General features: G+C 36.8%; 1 long non-coding RNA gene across 2 annotated transcripts in view; it reads left to right on the top strand.

The window, feature by feature from the left end:
* The window catches only part of LOC132291974 (uncharacterized), a 28,935-nt gene extending 6,368 nt beyond the window's left edge, over nt 1–22,567 (top strand). The window contains exon 3 of one of the 2 annotated variants that reach the window (XR_009476752.1): nt 21,971–22,567. This is a non-coding gene — a long non-coding RNA (uncharacterized LOC132291974). The other variant, XR_009476758.1, reaches the window with a different exon arrangement.
* Nucleotides 22,568–22,860: the final 293 nt, after the last annotated feature.

Genomic DNA, 22,860 nt, shown 5'->3' with positions numbered 1-22,860 from the left:
TTACGTAACATAGCTCATTATCAATAGTTTTCAAATTTAGCTTTTTCATGAACTGATTGAATTAGTTGTACTCTTCCAGCATATGGAGACACTTTGTTGCCTAGTGCTGAATCCCGTGAGTCATTTTATCAATTAGCACTCTAAAATGTGTTGCCTTTAACCTTGTTGAGATCAAAGGCACACCCAAAAGCCAAAATGGCAAGGTCTCCATTTCAAAACCTAGTAGGTGAATGACTTCAAGCTTGGTAGTAGGGTTAATTCTTGATTTAAACAGAGAGCTCTTATGCTTTTTTTTTTTTGATAAGTAGAGAGCTCTTATGCTTTAAATGTTATTATGAGAGGAAATGCTAAACTCCCCAACTGAGTAAGATGAATAATTTTTATTTTATTTTTTTCTTTTCTTCACAAAGCAATAGGATGATATATTAACAAGCAACAGTTACATCAGAAGACAGAGCACATAAAGGAATTTGAAAGATACACTATTTTTCACTCTTGTTTTTACGAGAACTCCATTGGCTTCCCAAGGCACAAAACAAACTGAAAAATCAACATGAGATTCAAGCCACCCACCTAACTATATCTTCTATTATAGAAGCTAGCAAGACATGAGATGAAATTATCTTGTTGATAGCATTGACAATCACTTCCGCGTCACTTCCAAATACGACTGTATTATTCCTCATTCCATAGCTAAACACAAAGTTGTCATCAATGTTAAAACCTCCGCCATAGAGCATCATCAACTAGCTGATAAAAGAGAGAAGTAGCAACCTGAAGGACAACACCACATTGATCATCTCTGATCACCAAAGTACCACCTGCTTCACTGTGGAGCCTTCAAAATTGCATACCCCTTCTGATCATGTTCTTCTGGCATCAACTTTTCTCTCGTATAATAATGTTTAGTAACTCACACGCTGTGTATATCAATAGTCCAAATATTTCAGTGTCACTGTCTAAGGAAAAAAAAAGAGAAAAAAATGGAAACTCAACTTACTTACCTTGCTACAACTATTTAGTTTGGACCTTGGTTAAGTTTTTGACCGAATTTGTATATACTATATGGCATATTAGGTTAAGAACAATTTTTATTAGAAATTATAAAAATGAACTTTATTAGAACATATTTTTACTGGAAATTATACGTTCATCTAATTAAGGACACTTATAGTTTTACCTAATTTAACATTTTTTTTTCTTTTCTTGCGCTAAATATATAATAAGTAATTATAAACTTGAAAGGAAAGAGATATGGAATAATATTTCTTTTCTCTGTATTAGCACACAATATTCACAAGTTTACACAGGTTCTCTTTATAGGAGAGAATACACGCACATAACTAGCTGGCCTAATTAATAATTTCCTAATTTACAACATTTAACCAATACAGCAAATATACTCCAAATATTATATTTACAGCTAATAATATTTGGTAGTATTACTACCGGATCTTTCCTTTTCAACACTCCCTCTCAAGCTGGTTTGAAGATATCCTCCATAGCCAGCTTGCCAATTAGTCTGTCGAACTGTCTTGCAGGAAGTCCCTTTGTAAGCACATCTGCAACTTGCTCAGTAGTAGGAATGTACGGCATACAGATCAATCCTTTTTCGAGCTTTTCCTTGATGAAGTGTTTATCTACCTCCACGTGTTTTGTTCTGTCATGAAGCACTGGATTGTGAGCGATCGAAATAGCAGCTTTATTGTCACAGTGCAATTTCATAGGCAACGGATTAGAGACCTTTAATTCATCCAATAGTCTCTTAATCCATAACACCTCACAAATTCCATGAGCAACTGATCTAAACTCGGCCTCTGCACTGCTTCTTGCTACCATATTCTGTTTTTTACTCCGTCAGGTGACAAGGTTACCTCCAATAAAGGTATAGTAGCCAGAAGTTAACCGTCTATCAATAGCACTCCCAGCCCAATCCGTATCAATATAGGCTTTAACTTGCAAATGCCCACGGTTTTTTAACAGTAGACCTCTTCCAGGGGTCTCCTTTAGGTATCTGAGAATTCTATAGACTGCATCAAAGTGTTCTCGTCCAGGTGAATGCATGAACTGGCTAACCATATTGACTGCAAAAGCTATATCTGAACGTGTATGTGACAAGTTGATCAGTCTTCCAACAAGTCTTTGATACTGCTCTCTATTCATAACTTCTTCATCTTTAGAAGGCTGCAGCTTAATGTTAGGCTCAATGGGTGTCTCGACTGGTTTACATCCTAGCAGACCTGTCTCACTAAGTAAATCAAGAACATATTTACGTTGATTCACAAATATACCTTATTTGGATCTAGTAAACTCCATTCCAAGAAAGTATTTTAATGCACCCAAATCCTTGATCTTAAAGTCAGCTGCAAATCTCTTTTTCAGTCTCTCCAATTCTTCATTGTCATTACCTGTCAAGACTATATCATCCACGTAGACAATTAACACTGCAACCTTGCCTTCTCTGCTGTGTTTGTAGAACATGGTATGGTCAGCTTGACTCTGACAGTAGCCACAATTCTTCACAGCTCTCCCAAATCTCTCAAACCAAGCTCTAGGGGACTGTTTGAGACCATATAAAGATTTTTTCAGTCTACAGACTTTATTAGGTCCCAATTTTCCCTTAAACCCAGGTGGTAGATTCATAAAGACCTCCTCCTCAAGATCTCCATTTAAAAAGGCACTTTTTACATCTAAGTGGTGTAATGGCCAGCTAAAATTCACAGCCAAAGATAACAAAATTCTGATTGAGTTTATCTTGGCTACAGGAGCAAAAGTTTCCTGATAATTAATTCCATAGGTCTGGGTGAACCCTTTTGCTACTAGTCTTGCCTTGTACCTCTCTATTCTACCATTAGCTTTACATTTCACAGTAAAGACCCACTTACAGCCTACTGTTCTTTTCTCCTTAGGTAAATCAACTATCTCCCAAGTACCACTTCTTCTAAGAGCATTCATCTCTTCCATCACTGCTAACTTCCAATTCAGATCATCAAGAGCTTCCTGAATGTTTCTCGGGACAAACAAGTGTGAGATTTTTGAGGTAAAAGCCCTATGAGTATGAGAGAGTTTTTCATAAGAAAGGTATTTGGCAATAGGATATTTTGAATTTGGATATTTGATTCGAATACCTTTCCTAACAGCTATAGGAATATCAAGGTCTAATGGTTCTTGGTCAGGAGAAACAATAAGAACTGAAGATGAGTTAGGAACAAAATTACCTGTGATATCTGGAGGTCCAATTCCCGGAGGTTGAGATTGATCATTTCCAAGAGGGATAAGCTGATTTTGACTCTTTTGATGAGGTATTCTCCGAGCATAAAAACTTTAGTGCCCGATTGTAGTGATTTTTCCCCTGTTTCAGATACAGTAATGTTTGGCACTATATTACTAGGATTCCCTTCATTGTTTTCATTGGTTTTATCACATTGTTTCTGACTTTGAATTTCAGGAATAACAGTACGATGAGGTGGAGTCAAAATCACATTTAGTAAAGGAGTAGGAGATAAATCCCAAAAAATGTCTTCCATCACCTTATTCTCCCCCTGAAGAGAATTTTTGGGAAAGTAGGATTTATTTTCAAAGAAAGAGACATCCATACTTACATAAAAATTTCTTGTTTGGGGATTATAGCACTTATATCCCTTTTGATTAGAAGCATATCCTATGAAAACACATTTTTCAGCTCAAGGATCAAGTTTGGACCGAGTGTTATTGGGTATATGAACAAAAGCTATGCAACCAAAAACCTTTAGAGGTAAATCCGAGTATATCCTTGATAATGGGAAAATTCTTTTGAAACATTCTAATGGCGTGCTATATTTTAAAACACGTGAAGGCATTCTATTAATCAAAGACGAAGCTGTTAAAACAGCTTCCCCCCAAAGATATTTTGGAATATTCATTGAAAACATTATAGTACGAGCCATTTCAAGTAAATGTTTATTTTTTCTTTCAGCAATTCCGTTTTGTTGAGGGGTATCCACACACGTAGACTGATGATGGATACCCTTTTCTTTCAAAAAACTCCCCAAATTTTCATTAAAATACTCGGTTCCATTATTGGTGTGAAAAATGCTAATTTTTGCTTGAAACTGAGTTTCAACCATTGTGTAAAAATTCTTAAAAAAATTTCCAACCTCAGACTTTTCATTCATCAAATAAACCCAATATAAACGGGTATGATCATCTATAAAAGTAACAAACCATTTTTTCCTAGAGATAGTAGTGACTCTTGAAGGTCTCCAAACATCACTATGTATTAAATAAAATGGTTTTGAAGAAGTATAAGGTTTTGACAAATAAGTAGTACAATGACTCTTAGATAAGCAACAACTTTCACAATAGAATGATGAACAATCCAAACCTTTAAATAAAGCATGAAACAAATGTTTAAGATATGGAAAGCTAGGATGTCCTAGTCTTAAATGCCAAAACATTATTTGTTCATAAACAGAGTTAGAACTAACACTACTAAGGCCCCGAGCCTTTTTATTACTGGAGAAGTCCCCATCAATGTAGTAAAGTCATCTATTATCTTAGCACTGCCAATCTTCTTCCCCGAGCTCCGGTCCTAAAATTCACAGTAAGAATCACAAAAAATTACACGACAATTAGATTCTTTGGTTAGTTTACTCACAGACAAAAGGTTACAGGCTAGTTTAGGGACATGGAGAACAGATTTAAGATCTATATTCTCGGATAATTTTATCAAACCTTTTCCTGCAATAGGTGAGAAACTACCATCTGCAATTCTAATTTTTTCAAGGCCAGAACATGGTGAGTAAGTGCTAAAAAGATTGGAAAGACTGGTCATATGATCAGAGGCTCCAGAATCGATGATCCATGGAGTATAATTTAAAAACAAGAAAGGGCATTAAGTGCACTACCTATTTGTGCAAGAGAAATACTAGGAATACCAGATGAGGAATTAAATTTTAGCAGCTTCAGAAGGTGTAATACCCCCTAATTTCGGAACACGAGTTGATCAAGTCCGCGCACAAAATCAGGGGATATCAAACCAATTAAAGTATTTAAACAAGCACGGATTACAAAATGAAATAAAGAATAAAATAAAACGCTGAAGAAATCCATTTAATAGTAAATCCATTAATAACTTCCAAATGGTTACAACTCGGGAATCCCGTAACTCAAGGACCCCTTAACCAAAAGTTACTATTTAGAATTTCAACCAATTAAGTACTAATATCAACTGAAACAAAACTAATATCCTACTTTTAAGTAAATAGAAGGAATGGATAAGTCCTCCAGCTGCGGATCCTCAACCTTGAGACTTGACCTTCTACAACCTGAAAAATAAATCGCGGGTTAAACCCTACGAGCAAGTTCTCTCTACCAAGCCTCTGAAAACCAATAAACAGATCATCTTTACCAAAACCATCCCTAATTAAGCTTTAACTTTAATATACGATGCTACAAATATATATAAATACTTATATATATAGTGCAAGAATCCTACCAGTTAATAGGGCATTAAATTGTCAAAACCACTCACCAATAATTAATTATTAGTCATACCTAGACCAAGCCCCCCCTTTTATAATTTTCTCATAAAGTAAACCCCACTCACCTTAACTCCATCCTAAACAGTAATTTAGTCATCTACACATATAGCAATTTAAATATGCACCGGCAAATCAACCATACCATTTATAAATATATTTATTTATATACTAGCAATTCAACCATGCTTCCTTCAATATATTTACTTTTACAATTAATTAGCAATTCAACCATGCTTCCCATATATGAAATTTATTCATAACCAATAAGGCAGTATATCAAAGCCTTTGGCAACTCATCCATGCCTACAATTCAACCATGTATTAATTTTAAACTTAACTCTAGGTATAATTATACATAGACTTCACATGCATATAATAAGCATGTCCTTAATTTAATAACCGTGTATCTATTACGATTTTAAATCAACCATACCATACACGAAACAAGTCATACCAAACAAGATTTATAATATTTAATAATCTTAAATAATATATATATACACATATATTTTGTAATATATATATATGTGTGTATCATACATTCCATACCAATCGTTGACTATTTAAAATCATATCTACATATATATACACATATATACACCTCCTTTCATTGCAAAAATATTTAATTAATTATATTTATACCACTAAATGCTACTAGGTGTCTTAGTAACACTCTGAGGCTCTCAAAATATCAAGAACACACCCTCTAATGATTAATTTTAACCCTAACAAGCTTAAGATAAATACTGGAACTTCACCGGAGTCTCAAGCAACTTTCCAGGACCTCACACGCATCCCCACGCGCCTTCACGCGCCGCCACATAGCCCTAGACTACTCCCACGCGCCTCCACGCGCTTCCCCTTACCGGCAGGCGCGTCCACGCGCCCTCACGCGCCTGAGCCACTCTCGGCGCGTGTTGGCAGCTCCTAATTGGTTGTTGTTTGGTGCTCTTGGTAAGCCGCGATGCACTGGATCCTCTCCCTTAATCAACTACATCTAACCATTGACGCCGCATGTGTATCAACTTACAATGGACCGCATCACACCAGATCAATCCAACTAAATTAAATTAATCCTATGGCCTAGATCAACGAGTGCACCCTTTTCCTACGTACGCGACCACACTGGATAAAAATCCTATTGATGCGCAAATACTAGCCGCCTCCAGTGTATTTGTTAAACAATTTAATATATATATATATATAAAACAATTTCTAAATTAACATTAAAAATATAAATTAATTTCAGAAATTGTTCAGAAATCTCAGAAAAATCCCAAAAGCTCTATTTATTATTTTGGGCATAAATGAACATATACAATTAAATTAAAATCCATTTAATTTAATTAATCGTGCTACACAAGGTTAACGCAAAATATAAAAATTTTAGCAAAAATAAAATTTAATTAACCTAACCTCACATACAAGATCTAAATTATCAGAACAATGCATACATATATTCACATGTTTAATTCTATAATTTTGTAAAGAATAAATATGCTCCTCCAATCTGAATAATAATTTAATTTAATAAAATAAAATTATAATTTCGATAATCAAGGTGATAAGTTTATGAGTTCTAAGAGGAGAAGTAGAGAGGAACTCGCCTTTTCTTTTCCAAATCCGGTCTCCTCTTACGTTCTTTGATCCGGCCTCCTCTTCGTTAGCCCTTCTTCTTCTCTCTCTAATTCTCTTATTTTTCTAACGTGGAAAAACTCCTAACCCTAAAGTCTTATGTGTCTATTTATATACATACAAAAACTAAATCCTTTTCCCATTAGGATTATCATATAAAATAAATAATATTTATCTTTTAAATAATATATATACATACATATATTTTACTATAAACATATATATATTACCTTCCATATATAACCATTAGTTAAATAAATTATATATACCTATATATATCAATATATAATTATATTGACATATATACCCCTCCACATGATTTAATAATGAATTAATATCCTCATGTAATTATATAGGTATAATTATGCAAAGATAATTATTAAATATCCTCATAACCACGGGCCTTTACCAATTAACCCAACAAGGCTTCCTTCAAGCCCAATACCACATCCGTTGGTCCAACTTCCTTTAATCCCAACCCAAATAACTTAAATACCTAAAATAATGAAATTAAATAAAGTTACACCAACATAAAATCACGCAAATCAAATAAACAATTCACTAACTAGCATTCCACAAATCAAACACCGTATAAATTTAACAAATAAAATTACAAAATATATAATTTAATTAAAACAATACAATTTACCTACGCACTTAATTAAATAAAACAAATCACAACTATCAAGCACCTAATTAAATAAAACAAATCACTTAAAAATAATAATAATAATATAATATAAATTAATTTAATTAAGAAATCCTTTTTACAATATCGGGGTATTACATTCTTCCCCCCTAATAAAAGGAATTTCGTCCTCGGAATTCACGAATCCATGAAATGAAATTTTGATTATTTGTCCCAAACTTTCATTTTCCCTTATTCCACTGTTTGCCATGTAAGATATTTAATATGTAAATATCTATAATAAAATGCTCACAATTGTGTAAATTACTTAAACACTTAGTGGTGTAATATACTAACAGTCAATGATTTGTATATATATGTATAAATATATATCACCATCATAAGCCAAAACCATCCAGATACTAATGAACATGATGCACTTATATCTACTAAGTCATTTCTACATCTACCTTGAAATAAAAAAAAACATACCTCAATTCTTCTGAGGTACCCATGCATTGCAAGGTGTGGCATTGTACACCATACCCTGATGCAACTGCTGTATAGGCTGTCCCTGTGGTGGCGGTGGTGCTGGTAAGGCCGAAAATGTCTGAGCCTGCACACGTGGAATCTGTAGAGTAGGTAATGGTTGCCACTGTCCCTGTTGCCCATGCTGTTTCTGAGCCAACCCAGGACACCGTTTGGCTGAATGCCCATAATCTCCACACTTATAGCAATGACCCCTAAATATACTTGACTGCCCCTCCTGGTGATTACCTTGTAGCTGTCCCAGTCCAGTCTGAGGTGCTCCAGTCTGCTGAGTGGAAACTCCCTCTCTCTGAACTTCTGAATTACCCTTGTGCTTCTTCCAAGGCTGCTGGCCCTGGAATCTGCCCTTGTCATTCTGTCGGTTCCCATTATCATTCACTTTCGCAGCTGGCTGATTAGCAAAATCTTTGCCACCCCGCTTCTCAGCCCTAGTCTGTCTGAAATCCTCATTCAGTTGATAAAGCTGCAAAGCTGCGTCCACCACTTGAGCATAAGTAGTGTAGGCTGGACTACCAGTAATAGCTCTCTTGATAGACCACATCAGTCCCTTGACAAAACTGTTGCGCTTCTTCTCCTCTGTATCCACCTCCTCCGGTGCAAAGAGAGATAAGCGTGTGAACTGCTGTTCATACTCCGCCACTGTCATGTTCCCTTGCTGCAGATTAAGAAATTCAATCTTCATGGCTGCCCTAACTGCATAAGGGAAATACTTTTCTTCAAAGCGTGCACTGAACTCATCATAAGTCGATGCCATCCTCTCCTCTATGGTGGTAACTGACTCCCACCACTGCAGTGCATCCCCAACTAGCTTGAAGGTAGCAAGCATCTGCTTCTGAACCTCCGTGCACTGAACCAAGCGAAGATGTCGCTCAATGTCCTGTTTCCACTGGTGAGCTGCTCTCGCATCCGTGGAGCCCGTGAACTCAGGTGGACTCCCTTTTGTGAAGGAACTCCTGGCCTTCTCCCAAGTATCAGTCTGAACAACCGGTGCTGGTAACGGTGCCGGCTGTACCTGAGGCTGATTCCGAAGTACAGCTGCTACCCCAGCTTCTATAGCCCGAGCAATGAGGTCATTGATGTAAGGAGGATACTCTGGATCCCTGCCCTGAGCCGGAGCCTGAACTTCCTCTTGCTCCTCCTGAAGCTGACCCTCATCCTGAAACTCAAGTCGTTGCTGCTCTTCCTCCATTTGCTGACGTTGCAGGTGTTCTTGCTGCCTACGTGCAGCTCTCCTCTGTCGACGGTTCAGATTCTGTCCTCTTCCAGTGTTAACCATGCTGTTAACATAGAACGACAGACATCAGTACGATTTTAACGGACCGTAAAGGAATACAATGTATCCTAAACTTAAGCTCTAAAGAAACGAGTACACAAAGCGGAATTCACATAACGAAAGACACCCTAGGGACACTTGAACCTGGAGTGCTCTGATACCAACTGTAATACCCCCTAATTTCGGAACACGGGTTGATCAAGTCCGCGCACAAAATCAGGGGATATCAAACCAATTAAAGTATTTAAACAAGCACGGATTACAAAATGAAATAAAGAATAAAATAAAACGCTGAAGAAATCCATTTAATAGTAAATCCATTAATAACTTCCAAATGGTTACAACTCGGGAATCCCGTAACTCAAGGACCCCTTAACCAAAAGTTACTATTTAGAATTTCAACCAATTAAGTACTAATATCAACTGAAACAAAACTAATATCCTACTTTTAAGTAAATAGAAGGAATGGATAAGTCCTCCAGCTGCGGATCCTCAACCTTGAGACTTGACCTTCTACAACCTGAAAAATAAATCGCGGGTTAAACCCTACGAGCAAGTTCTCTCTACCAAGCCTCTGAAAACCAATAAACAGATCATCTTTACCAAAACCATCCCTAATTAAGCTTTAACTTTAATATACGATGCTACAAATATATATAAATACTTATATATATAGTGCAAGAATCCTACCAGTTAATAGGGCATTAAATTGTCAAAACCACTCACCAATAATTAATTATTAGTCATACCTAGACCAAGCCCCCCCTTTTATAATTTTCTCATAAAGTAAACCCCACTCACCTTAACTCCATCCTAAACAGTAATTTAGTCATCTACACATATAGCAATTTAAATATGCACCGGCAAATCAACCATACCATTTATAAATATATTTATTTATATACTAGCAATTCAACCATGCTTCCTTCAATATATTTACTTTTACAATTAATTAGCAATTCAACCATGCTTCCCATATATGAAATTTATTCATAACCAATAAAGCAGTATATCAAAGCCTTTGGCAACTCATCCATGCCTACAATTCAACCATGTATTAATTTTAAACTTAACTCTAGGTATAATTATACATAGACTTCACATGCATATAATAAGCATGTCCTTAATTTAATAACCGTGTATCTATTACGATTTTAAATCAACCATACCATACACGAATCAAGTCATACCAAACAAGATTTATAATATTTAATAATCTTAAATAATATATATATACACATATATTTTGTAATATATATATATGTGTGTATCATACATTCCATACCAATCGTTGACTATTTAAAATCATATCTACATATATATACACATATATACACCTCCTTTCATTGCAAAAATATTTAATTAATTATATTTATACCACTAAATGCTACTAGGTGTCTTAGTAACACTCTGAGGCTCTCAAAATATCAAGAACACACCCTCTAATGATTAATTTTAACCCTAACAAGCTTAAGATAAATACTGGAACTTCACCGGAGTCTCAAGCAACTTTCCAGGACCTCACACGCATCCCCACGCGCCTTCACGCGCCGCCACATAGCCCTAGACTACTCCCACGCGCCTCCACGCGCTTCCCCTTACCGGCAGGCGCGTCCACGCGCCCTCACGCGCCTGAGCCACTCTCGGCGCGTGTTGGCAGCTCCTAATTGGTTGTTGTTTGGTGCTCTTGGTAAGCCGCGATGCACTGGATCCTCTCCCTTAATCAACTACATCTAACCATTGACGCCGCATGTGTATCAACTTACAATGGACCGCATCACACCAGATCAATCCAACTAAATTAAATTAATCCTATGGCCTAGATCAACGAGTGCACCCTTTTCCTACGTACGCGACCACACTGGATAAAAATCCTATTGATGCGCAAATACTAGCCGCCTCCAGTGTATTTGTTAAACAATTTAATATTTATATATATATAAAACAATTTCTAAATTAACATTAAAAATATAAATTAATTTCAGAAATTGTTCAGAAATCTCAGAAAAATCCCAAAAGCTCTATTTATTATTTTGGGCATAAATGAACATATACAATTAAATTAAAATCCATTTAATTTAATTAATCGTGCTACACAAGGTTAACGCAAAATATAAAAATTTTAGCAAAAATAAAATTTAATTAACCTAACCTCACATACAAGATCTAAATTATCAGAACAATGCATACATATATTCACATGTTTAATTCTATAATTTTGTAAAGAATAAATATGCTCCTCCAATCTGAATAATAATTTAATTTAATAAAATAAAATTATAATTTCGATAATCAAGGTGATAAGTTTATGAGTTCTAAGAGGAGAAGTAGAGAGGAACTCGCCTTTTCTTTTCCAAATCCGGTCTCCTCTTACGTTCTTTGATCCGGCCTCCTCTTCGTTAGCCCTTCTTCTTCTCTCTCTAATTCTCTTATTTTTCTAACGTGGAAAAACTCCTAACCCTAAAGTCTTATGTGTCTATTTATATACATACAAAAACTAAATCCTTTTCCCATTAGGATTATCATATAAAATAAATAATATTTATCTTTTAAATAATATATATACATACATATATTTTACTATAAACATATATATATTACCTTCCATATATAACCATTAGTTAAATAAATTATATATACCTATATATATCAATATATAATTATATTGACATATATACCCCTCCACATGATTTAATAATGAATTAATATCCTCATGTAATTATATAGGTATAATTATGCAAAGATAATTATTAAATATCCTCATAACCACGGGCCTTTACCAATTAACCCAACAAGGCTTCCTTCAAGCCCAATACCACATCCGTTGGTCCAACTTCCTTTAATCCCAACCCAAATAACTTAAATACCTAAAATAATGAAATTAAATAAAGTTACACCAACATAAAATCACGCAAATCAAATAAACAATTCACTAACTAGCATTCCACAAATCAAACACCGTATAAATTTAACAAATAAAATTACAAAATATATAATTTAATTAAAACAATACAATTTACCTACGCACTTAATTAAATAAAACAAATCACAACTATCAAGCACCTAATTAAATAAAACAAATCACTTAAAAATAATAATAATAATATAATATAAATTAATTTAATTAAGAAATCCTTTTTACAATATCGGAGTATTACAGAAGGTGATCCATCTGCTCCTTGCTTAAGGGACTTGTCTCAGCTTCATTAGCAGTAGGAACCGCACGCCTATTTCTGTCACCAGGCTTGCTACTCTTCCAATTCGCTGGTTTTCCGTGGATTTTCCAGCAGTTCTCCCGAGTATGGCGCGGTTTGTTGCAGAAGTCGCACCAGACCCGTGGTTTCTCTTCAGTTTTTCGCTGAAAATTGATCGCTTTATTAGCAGCAGTCTCTGCAACGATAAGGGCAGAACTCTCAACAAGTCTGCTGGTAGTCTTCTTCCCCAACATTACATGTCTGCGGCTCTCTTCTCTTCGAACCTCAGCAAACACTTCACCAATTGGAGGAAGTGGAGTCCTGCCAATGATCCGTCCTCGTACTTCTTCAAATTCCACGTTGAGCCTAGCAAGGAATTTGTAAATGGGATGAGCTTCTACGGTCCGTTTGTAGTGATTGGCATCTTCAGTGGACTTCCATGCATAATCATTGAACAAATCCATGTCCTGCCAAAGGCGCTTCAATGAATTGAAATACTTGGTGATCGAGTCTTCTTCCTGCCGAATCTCACTAAGTTTTAGAGTCAATTCGTAGATCTGAGACTGATTTCCCAATCAGAGTACATCTGATTCACGTTGTCCCAGAGCTCCTTGGCCGTGGAGTAGCACATATAGTTGGAGCTAATATCCTTGTCCATGGAGTTCACAAGCCAAGTCATCACCATTGAATTTTCTGCATCCCAGGTCATGTACATTGGGTCCTCTGATGCTGGTGCCTTCTTGTCTCCCGTCAGGTACCCGATCTTTCCCCGCCCTTTGATGTACATCCGAACGGACTGGGACCACCGTAAATAATTATCACCATTAAGGCGAAAATTGGTGATCTGAACCGAGTGAGAATTGGTACTAGGGGCTTGGGTTGTCGAATTGGTTGACTGGGTTGTGATAGGCGAGGTTGACATGGAGTAAACATCAGACATGGCTGATCAGCGAAGAAATTGTGCAGAAAAGAAAACTAGGGCTTTTTTTTTTTTTTTTTTTTTCTTAGGGTGGCTCTGATACAATATAAACTTGAAAGGAAAGAAATATGGAATAATATTCCTTTTCTCTGTATTAGCACACACTATTCACAAGTTTACACGGGTTCTCTTTATAGGAGAGAATACATGCACATAATTAGCTGGCCTAATTAATAATTTCCTAATTTACAACATTTGACCAATATTCTATTTACAGAAAATATACTCCAAATATTATATTTACAACTAATAATATTTGGTAGTATTACTACCGAATCTTTCCTTTTCAACAGTAATGCATGTGACGTAGCTAGGAGAAGGACTAATTCCTAATTAGGGCATTTTAGGCCTTGTTGTCATTTCTATCCGCTTGTCTATATGTTGATTCAATTTTTTGAGAAGTTAATTTTCTTTCTTTGTTGATAGAAAAGATACGAGACACGAGAAATAGAAATACTAGTAGGGAGGATTCTACCTTTGAAATGACAATTACACAACATGTGAACAAGTACTCAGGTTCTAACCCATAATTGGACATATCACCTCTTTTCTGCCCATCGAATTTTCCACCTAAGAATTTACTTTAAGATTCCATACACCAACCCACTGTTGCTTCTTACCTTGGGTTACTGCTACTTTCACCCACCCTAGAAGTAGAATCTTTTGAAGCCTCCTGTTTAATATGTAAAGCTAATTGATAGGTTGACTTTACACTAAATTCACGATTTTTAGAGTATAACCATTGCCTACCTATCCTCCCCATTTGATTTAAAAAAAAATATTCTGAGCAAATCCTTCACAAAAATACTTTTAACAATCTCCACCTTACAGTAACAGCTTTGAGAATCAATGAAATCAGTCACCCTATACACTGTCTGCAAAGGCTTGTTAGTGTACGATGAATAGTAGCCTTTCTCTGGGATCCCATTATCTTCCCAACAGTTCGCCAACCTCCCATTGGATTTTTGAAAAGTCGGTGTTCAAGTAAATTTCGAGCAGCCAATAAACTTTGGCCAAGACCCAGGATGGGTAACTCCCTTGTTTAGCTTTCTCAAAAGAGGAATGACTATCGATCTTACCATGAAATCTCCACCCTGGCTTTGCTCAAAGGGCCATATTAAAACATTCCATGTACCTCAAACCCAACCCACCTCTAACTTTTGCTTATGTCAATAGTTTCCACCCCAACCCATTGAATTTTGCCTTGTTCTAGACTGCCTTCCCACCAGAATGTTGAAATCAATTTGTTGAGGATCTAACAAGTGATCCCTAAAGAGAGTTTAAAACAAGGCATTGAATAAGCTGGAATGGCTTGTGAAACACACTATATTAAAACTTCTCTACCTCTGGCTGAAAGCAAATTCTAACCTTGAACTTTGTTCTTAACCTTTCCCACAATATAATTAAAGACCTTTTTCTTTGATTACCAATAGCTGAAAGCAACCCCAAGTATTTATCTGTCATTGATCCGAACATATTCCTGATCCTCCAAGTCTGTGTTTTTACTGAAAAATAAAGTTGATTTTGCCAGGTTGATCGACTCATCACAATCTCTTTCATAAGACTTCGGAATAGTAATAAGCTGCTGCACCTCTAAAGTAGAAGCCTTGCAAAACATGAGTAAGCTATCATCTACGAAAATAAATGTGACACCTTAGTCCTTTGACATATTTGTAATCTTGAAATTAACTCACAGTCCAAAGCCAAAGCCAGCATACTTGACATCCCTTCTGCACATAGAAGAAAGAGGTAAGGGGAGAGAGGATCCCCTTGCCTGAACACTCTAGACCGAGTGCTAAATCCCTATACACAGCCATTAATCGAATAAGATTACCTTACAGTTGACGTACAAGACCTCATCCATTAAATTGAAGCACCACTGAAGCTCATTTTCTGCATCGCAGCCCCCAAATAATTTCATTCTACTATGTCATAAGCTTTACTTATGTCTTACTTTAGTACCATATAGGAGTACTCTTTCCCTTTCTTTTTGTTCTTGAGAAAATGTTATCGACAATCAACCTTTGAGGAACATGACTAACAGCGGCACCCAATTCATCACACCTAGTGGAACAATATAGATCCTTGAAATAATTCTCCACAGCTTCACAAATTTGACCTTCTTACTCACTCTAGTTGCCATCATCATTTTCGATTCCCAAAATAGCGCATTTCCTTCTTCTAATCTGTGTACAAGCATGAAAAATGCTAGTATTAAGATAAGTTAGCCAACTAATTTAGGAGTTTAATACATTTAACATGTTAAAGTAGACTTTATTGGTGATACCACTTGACCAATAAATTGGGTTGCCATAGTTTAGTCAGTGTTGATTTTCCATTTACGTAACATAGCTCATTATCAATAGTTTTTGTTGAAACACTTATATGTATATATGTATTTATGCTGGGGTCTTATTGTAATTAGATATAGGGTTTGTGGCCATTATGTAATTAGGCCTTTATTGTATTGTATATAACTCCCTTTATGTTTTAGGGTTAAGAATGTATGGAAAATATAGGCTGGGACTCTCTCGCCATCTCTCTCTCTCTCTGTATCTCTATTCTCATTATATTCAAATCTCCATTTTTACATGGTATCAGAGCGGATCGAAATTGTGAGTGTGGGAAATCGCAATTGTATTGTTCTTGTATAGATCTGCAGATCTGTTCAGAGCTCGTGACGGTAGTGTTGGTGCCGTTTTGGTTGTCGACGAGCTCGCCGCCTTATCTTGTCGTCGCTGCTCATTGCTCGTTGCTTGGTCTCAGATCTGAAACCCAGTTTGGTTACTCGCGTTTTGTTGTCGTTTCAGTTGTCAACGAATTCACCGCCTTCTCTTGCCGTCGCTGCTTGCTGCTTGGTCACCGGCGACTGTCGTCGTCGTTGCTACTCGTTGTTTGGTCACCGACGGCTGTCACGAGGTGCATCGCTGCTTGTTGATTCCATCGTTGCTGCCACTACCGTTGCGTGCTTGCCAGAAAGCTGAGAGACGAATGGTGTTTGGTTACAGGGTGCTCGCTATCCTAATCCAGGTTAATATAAACAGGATTTGTTCCGACCCGATTTAAGGTCTAGACCTTTTGACCCGATTTAAGGTCCGAACCGTTTGACTCGATTTAAGGTCCGGCCCGTTTGACCCGATTCAAGGTCCGGACCGATTCAAGATACGAACCGTCCGACCCGATTCAAGATCCGACACGTTAAACCCTATTCAAGATCCGACTTGATTTACTTACCCGGTCTGTTTCTTTTGTTCCCGGTTCAACTCTGGTCTGGCCTTCTCAGGTGCAACAGCTTCTTTGGTTCCTCGGTACAGATTTGGCATCTTGACTTGGCGGAGATAAGTTCTTTTTTCTTTTCATTTTCAAATCTCCATGCCGGACGATTCAAATGTTGCTTCTGGGTCAACTGGAGTTAAATCTTCTGCAACATATGTTGATCCTGTTGGGCTGCAAATTACATCTATGAAATTAAGTAATTCCAATTACTTACTATGGGCTCAAGCAGTAAAGATTTCTTTAGGTGCCCGACGAAAGCTGAAGTTTATTACAACTGATCCTCCATCAAAAACATCAGCAACATATGAGGAGTGGGAAACTGATAACTATATGGTTATGTCCTGGTTGTGGAACAGTATGGAACCTTCAATTGCAGCCACATTTATGTTTGTCAACACTGCCAAGGCAATCTGGGATGCAGTTAAAGAAACTTATTCTAAGGACACAAATGTTTCTCGCATATATTCATTGTATGAAAAGATATTTCATTCACGTCAATCTGACTTCTCTGGTCAAGGCCTTGGTGAGTATTACAATAATTTCAAAAGGCTGTTAGATGAGTTAAATCAATACCACCCCTTGACTACTGATCTTGATGTTCTCAAGTGACAACGTGAGGAATTTTCTGTTTCCATTTTTCTTGCTGGTTTGCACCCGAACCTTCATAATATTCGGGACCAAATTCTTGCGGGTGATGGAGGACTCCCATCTTTGGGTAACATTTATTCCCGCTTACTTAGGGTTTCAGAACAATCACGTGTGACGCCCACTGGAGTGAAAGAAAATTCAGCTATGATGATTCCTTCTATTTTTCCACAGTCCTCACGAGGTCGTGATAATCCTAGTGGCAACAGAGGGTATGGTGGAAATTCAGGTGATACTCCTAGTGGCAACAGAGGGTATGGTGGAAATTCAGGTAGTTCTCGTGGCGGTAGTGGCCGTGATAGAAGTCGCAGTCGCCGTGGTTGTGGACGTAGTGACACTCGTATGTGCAGCCACTGTAAGGGTACTAACCATTCTGTTTAGAACTGTTGGACTTTTCATGGGAAACCAGCATGGGCAAATCAAGCAGTGTCTTCCTCTGACCTTGCGGGGTCTCATCCCTCTTTTGGTCAGACTTCTGTTTTACCATCACCTGCATCTACTAGTGACACTGTGACACTATCACTATCACGAGCTGAGTTCAGTGCATTGGTCAACCGGACACATCCCAACTCTACTGATGTAGTTAATTTTGCGCAATCAAGTAATATTGCATGTTTATCCGATTTACAGACTTCAGCATCCCCTTGGGTTATTGACTCAGGGGCTTCTACCCATCTTACAGGTGATGCCTCTCTATTTTCTAATTTTCAGAAGTCTAGTTCTTCATCTTTTGTTACTCTGGCTGATGGTAGAACATGTTCCATTATTGGCCAGGGAACAATTAAATTAACCCCATCCATTTCTTTATCCTCTGTGCAATTAGTTCCAAATTTTCCCTTTAATTTATTATCTGTAAGTAAATTGACTCAAGCTCTGAACTGTTTTGTCACATTTTATCCTTCGTCTTGTGTCTTTCAGGACCTCAACATGAAACAGACGATTGGTGGGGGCAGTAACAGAAATGGCCTATACTATTTGGATTGCAAACCTTCCACTGTTGCTTTACATTCCCAGATGTCTATGTACCAGTGGCGTTATCGGTTAGGTCATCCCTCATTGCAGTATTTGAAGCCTGCTTTGCCCTTCCTCGAGTCGGTGTCTATTTTAAATTGTGAATCTTGTCAGTTGGGTAAGCACCATAGACTGCCTTTCCCTCCTCGTATTGTTAATCGTCGGTCTTCTTTATTTGAATTAGTTCATACGGACATTTGGGGTCCCGCTTGTGACACTAGTCACTCAGGTTTTTCTTATTTTGTTACCTTTGTTGATGATTATTCAAGGATGACTTGGTTGTTTTTAATAAACGACCATTCTGAACTGTTTTCCATATTTCAAATATTTTAAAAAGAAATTGAGGTCCAATTTGGGTGTGTTATACGCACTTTACAATCTGATAATGCTATGCAGTATGTCAAAGGTGCTATTTCTAGTTTTTGCGACTCTCGTGGTATTTTGCACCAAACTTCTTGTTCTTATACTCCCCGACAAAATGGCGTAGCTGAACTGAAAAATAGGCATTTAATTGAAATAGCTCGTACATTGATGATACATATGCATCTTCCAAAAGCATTTTGGGGCGATGCTGTTTTAATTGCTTGTTATTTAATTAATCGTATACCATCTTCCGTTCTTAATTGGAAATGTCCTTATTCCTTTGTTTTTCCTACTCGACCATTATTTGCATTACCGCCTTGTGTTTTTGGGTGTGTGTGTTTTGCTCACATATGACGCCCTCGTGCCATTAAGTGTGTCTTTATTGGATACTCTTGGACTTAAAAAGGTTATAAGTGTTGGGATCCTAGCACTCGTAAGGCTTTTGTGTGCATGGACGTTACCTTTTTTGAGGATACTCCTTATTTTTCTTCACATAATTCGTCTTTAGATACCGAGCTACTGTTTCCGTTGCCTGTTGTGTCACATTCATTACCCTGTGACCCACCATAATCACCTCATGTGCCACCGCCACTTCAAGTGTACAGCAGTCGATCACGAGTAGCCCCCCCCCCCCCCCCCTCCCCCCCCAATTGTCTACTTCCATTGAGGCTCCTCCTGCTACTGATGATCTTCCTATTGCATTACGTAAGGGTGTTCGCTCATGTGTCACTGCACACCCCATATCTAACTTTGTTTCCTATAAAAAGGTATCGCCCTTATCTTCTTTTTTTTATCCACGTTATCTGCTACTGCTGTTCCAAAAACTGTGCAGGATGCTCTATCTGATACAGCTTGGCGCAAAGCCATGATAGATGAAATGGATGCACTTCATCATAATGGGACATGGGATCTTATTTCCTTACCCCCCGGTTCCAAAACGGTTGGTTGTAAGTGGGTCTACACTGTCAAATATCTCCATGATGGATCTGTTGAGCGATTGAAGGCTCGCCTTGTTGCAAAGGGATACACACAAACCTATGGTATTGATTATGACGAGACCTTTTCTCCTGTTGCGAAGATTTCTTCTATCCGAATCCTTATTTCTATTGCCGCCAATCGTAATTGGCCATTGTTTCAATTAGATGTGAAAAATGCTTTCTTACATGGTGACTTACATGAAGAGGTTTACATGGAGCAACCACCTGGATTTGTTGCTCAAGGGGAGTCTCGTTATGCTGTATGTCGGCTTAAAAAGGCCCTGTACGGATTGAAACAATCTCCAAAGGCTTGGTTTGGAAAATTCTCCGAGGTGGTACTTTCCTTTGGCCTTAACAGATGCGAGACAGATCATTCGGTATTTCACCAACATACTAAAACTGGCTTTATATTTCTTGTGGTATATGTAGATGATATTGTTATAACAGGTGATAATTCTGACGGCATTGCAAAGTTAAAATTGTTCTTACAGAATCGGTTTCACACAAAGGATCTAGGCAAACTCAAATATTTCTTGGGTATTGAGGTTGCTAGATCTAAGGAAGGTATAAGTCTATCTCAAAGAAAATATGTGTTGGACTTGTTAAAAGAAACAGGTATGTTAGGTACTCGCCCTGCTGATGCTCCTATGGACCCAAATATAAAATTATTACCTGATGAGGTTGATTTATTTGACGATCATGGTAGATATCGACGTCTAGTTGGTAAATTAATTTATCTCACTATCACCCGACCTGACATTTCATATGCAGTTAGTGTTGTAAGTCAGTTCATGAGTGTTCCTAGAGTACCACATTGGAATGCTGTTCTTCGAATTATTCGATATCTCAAACAAGCTCCAGGTTTTGGATTACTATATAAACCTAATGGTCATCTTAATGTGACAGGTTTCACAGATGTTGACTGGGCTGGTTCTCCCTCAGATAGGAAATCTACTACAGGCTATTGTACACTTATTGGTGGAAACCTTGTTACATGGAAAAGTAAGAAGCAAACAGTTGTAGCACGGTCTAGCGCTGAAGCAAAGTACAGGGCGATGGCCCATATCTCTAGTGAGTTAACGTGGATATAACATTTTCTTGAAGAACTTGGGTTAATAGTCAAGAATCCTATTCCACTGTTTTGTGATAACCAAACAGCTATTCACATCGCATCCAATCCGGTTTTTCATGAAAGAACCAAGCACATTGAAGTTGATTGTCACTTCACTCGAGAGAAAATATTAAGTGGAAACATTTCTACTCCATTCGTGAAGTCTGAAGATCAATTAGCGGATATGTTTACTAAGGCTCTTGGTCATAATCGGTTAAAAATAATTTGTTCCAAGCTGGGATTATATGATATATATTCTCTAGCTTGAGGGGGAGTGTTGAAACACTTATATGTGTATGTGTATTTATGCTGGGGTCTTATTGTAATTAGATATAGGGTTTGTGGCCATTATGTAATTAGGCCTTTATTGTATTGTATATAACTCCCTTTATGTTTTAGGGTTAAGAATGTATGGAAAATATGGGCTGAGACTCTCTCGCCATCTCTCTCTCTCTCTCTATCTCTATTCTCATTATTTTCAAATCTCCATTTTTACAGTTTTCAAATTTAGCTTTTTCATGAACTGATCATATGAGTTAATTGAGTTTTAAAAGGACATTCTTCTCCACTAATTGATAATAAACTACCCAGTCAAGTTCCCAATGAAGGTAACTCTGGTATTATTAAGACACCCAAAGGCAAGACCAAAATCAGCATATAATTTTTTCAATTTATTTTTTTATTTTTTTTTATATTTTGACTAAGATCATTATGCAGACCCCTTGAAGCTATTAGTGTATGGTAATACCTTGGATTTTTTTTTTGATTGCTATGGTGACGTTTTCTAACTCTGTTACATACTTGCAGATGCCAAATTTTATACTTTCGTAAAGCCAAATGATGATTAGAAGGCACTTGAGGATTACCAAACCATCAATGAAGCCTCATAAGAGTGAGATTCTTTATATAGTTATTTATTTACTTGCTGAAAGAAAAAAGTGAATCCCTAGAAGTGTGAGATTTGATATAGTCAGTATATCATATGCCAAATTATAGATTAGAAGAAAGGCATTATAGGAAATGAGATTGTGTTATATATGGATCATTTTAAAGGTAAATGGAAAACAATAGAAGATAAATACAGAATTTCCTTTATTGAACACCCCTGAAGAGTTAAATAAGTATTGTTTGAATGTGATAGAAGATGCACTCCTTTTTTTCTTCTACCAGGCATTTATATGGTTTCTGAAATAAAAAATGGTCTGAGGCCAATTTTATCAATGATATCTGAGTTGACAATGTGACTTTAATTTTTTGAGTCTTGTAGGATTGTAAGTGGTCACCTGTCTGTAGTATAAGCTTGAAGATACATGTATGAACAGATTCACATAAAGTCTATAAAATCAATTCATTGCAATTCAAATCTGTTGAAGTACAAGTACTGTTTAAGCAATTGCTTTAAGAGCTAGCATTTTCTATTTCACTTTTTTGTTTAATTTTTAGCATTATATATCTTTTTCTCTTTCCAACTTGCAATCTTTAAACTGTTCATTAATTTGTAATGTAAATTATGCATTTTTGGTTCATTAATTTCACAGATGAAGATCTGTTCTTGTGATATATGACATTATGTATATATTGTTTTCCCTATTTTTTCTGCTTGTATTAAATATCAAATTTAAACAAAATCTGCCTATCATTTTCTTAAAAAAAAAAAATTATAAATCTGTAAATCTGTTGAAATTTCAAGTAGATTT

Source organism: Cornus florida, unplaced genomic scaffold (assembly GCF_030987335.1).
Source record: "Cornus florida cultivar Cherokee Brave unplaced genomic scaffold, ASM3098733v1 CherokeeBrave_3.0.0_Hap2_Chr02, whole genome shotgun sequence".
NCBI classification, from domain to species: domain Eukaryota; kingdom Viridiplantae; phylum Streptophyta; class Magnoliopsida; order Cornales; family Cornaceae; genus Cornus; species Cornus florida.
The sequence above is the reverse complement of the archived record's forward strand: the minus strand, read 5'-3'. Positions and strand labels throughout refer to the sequence as shown.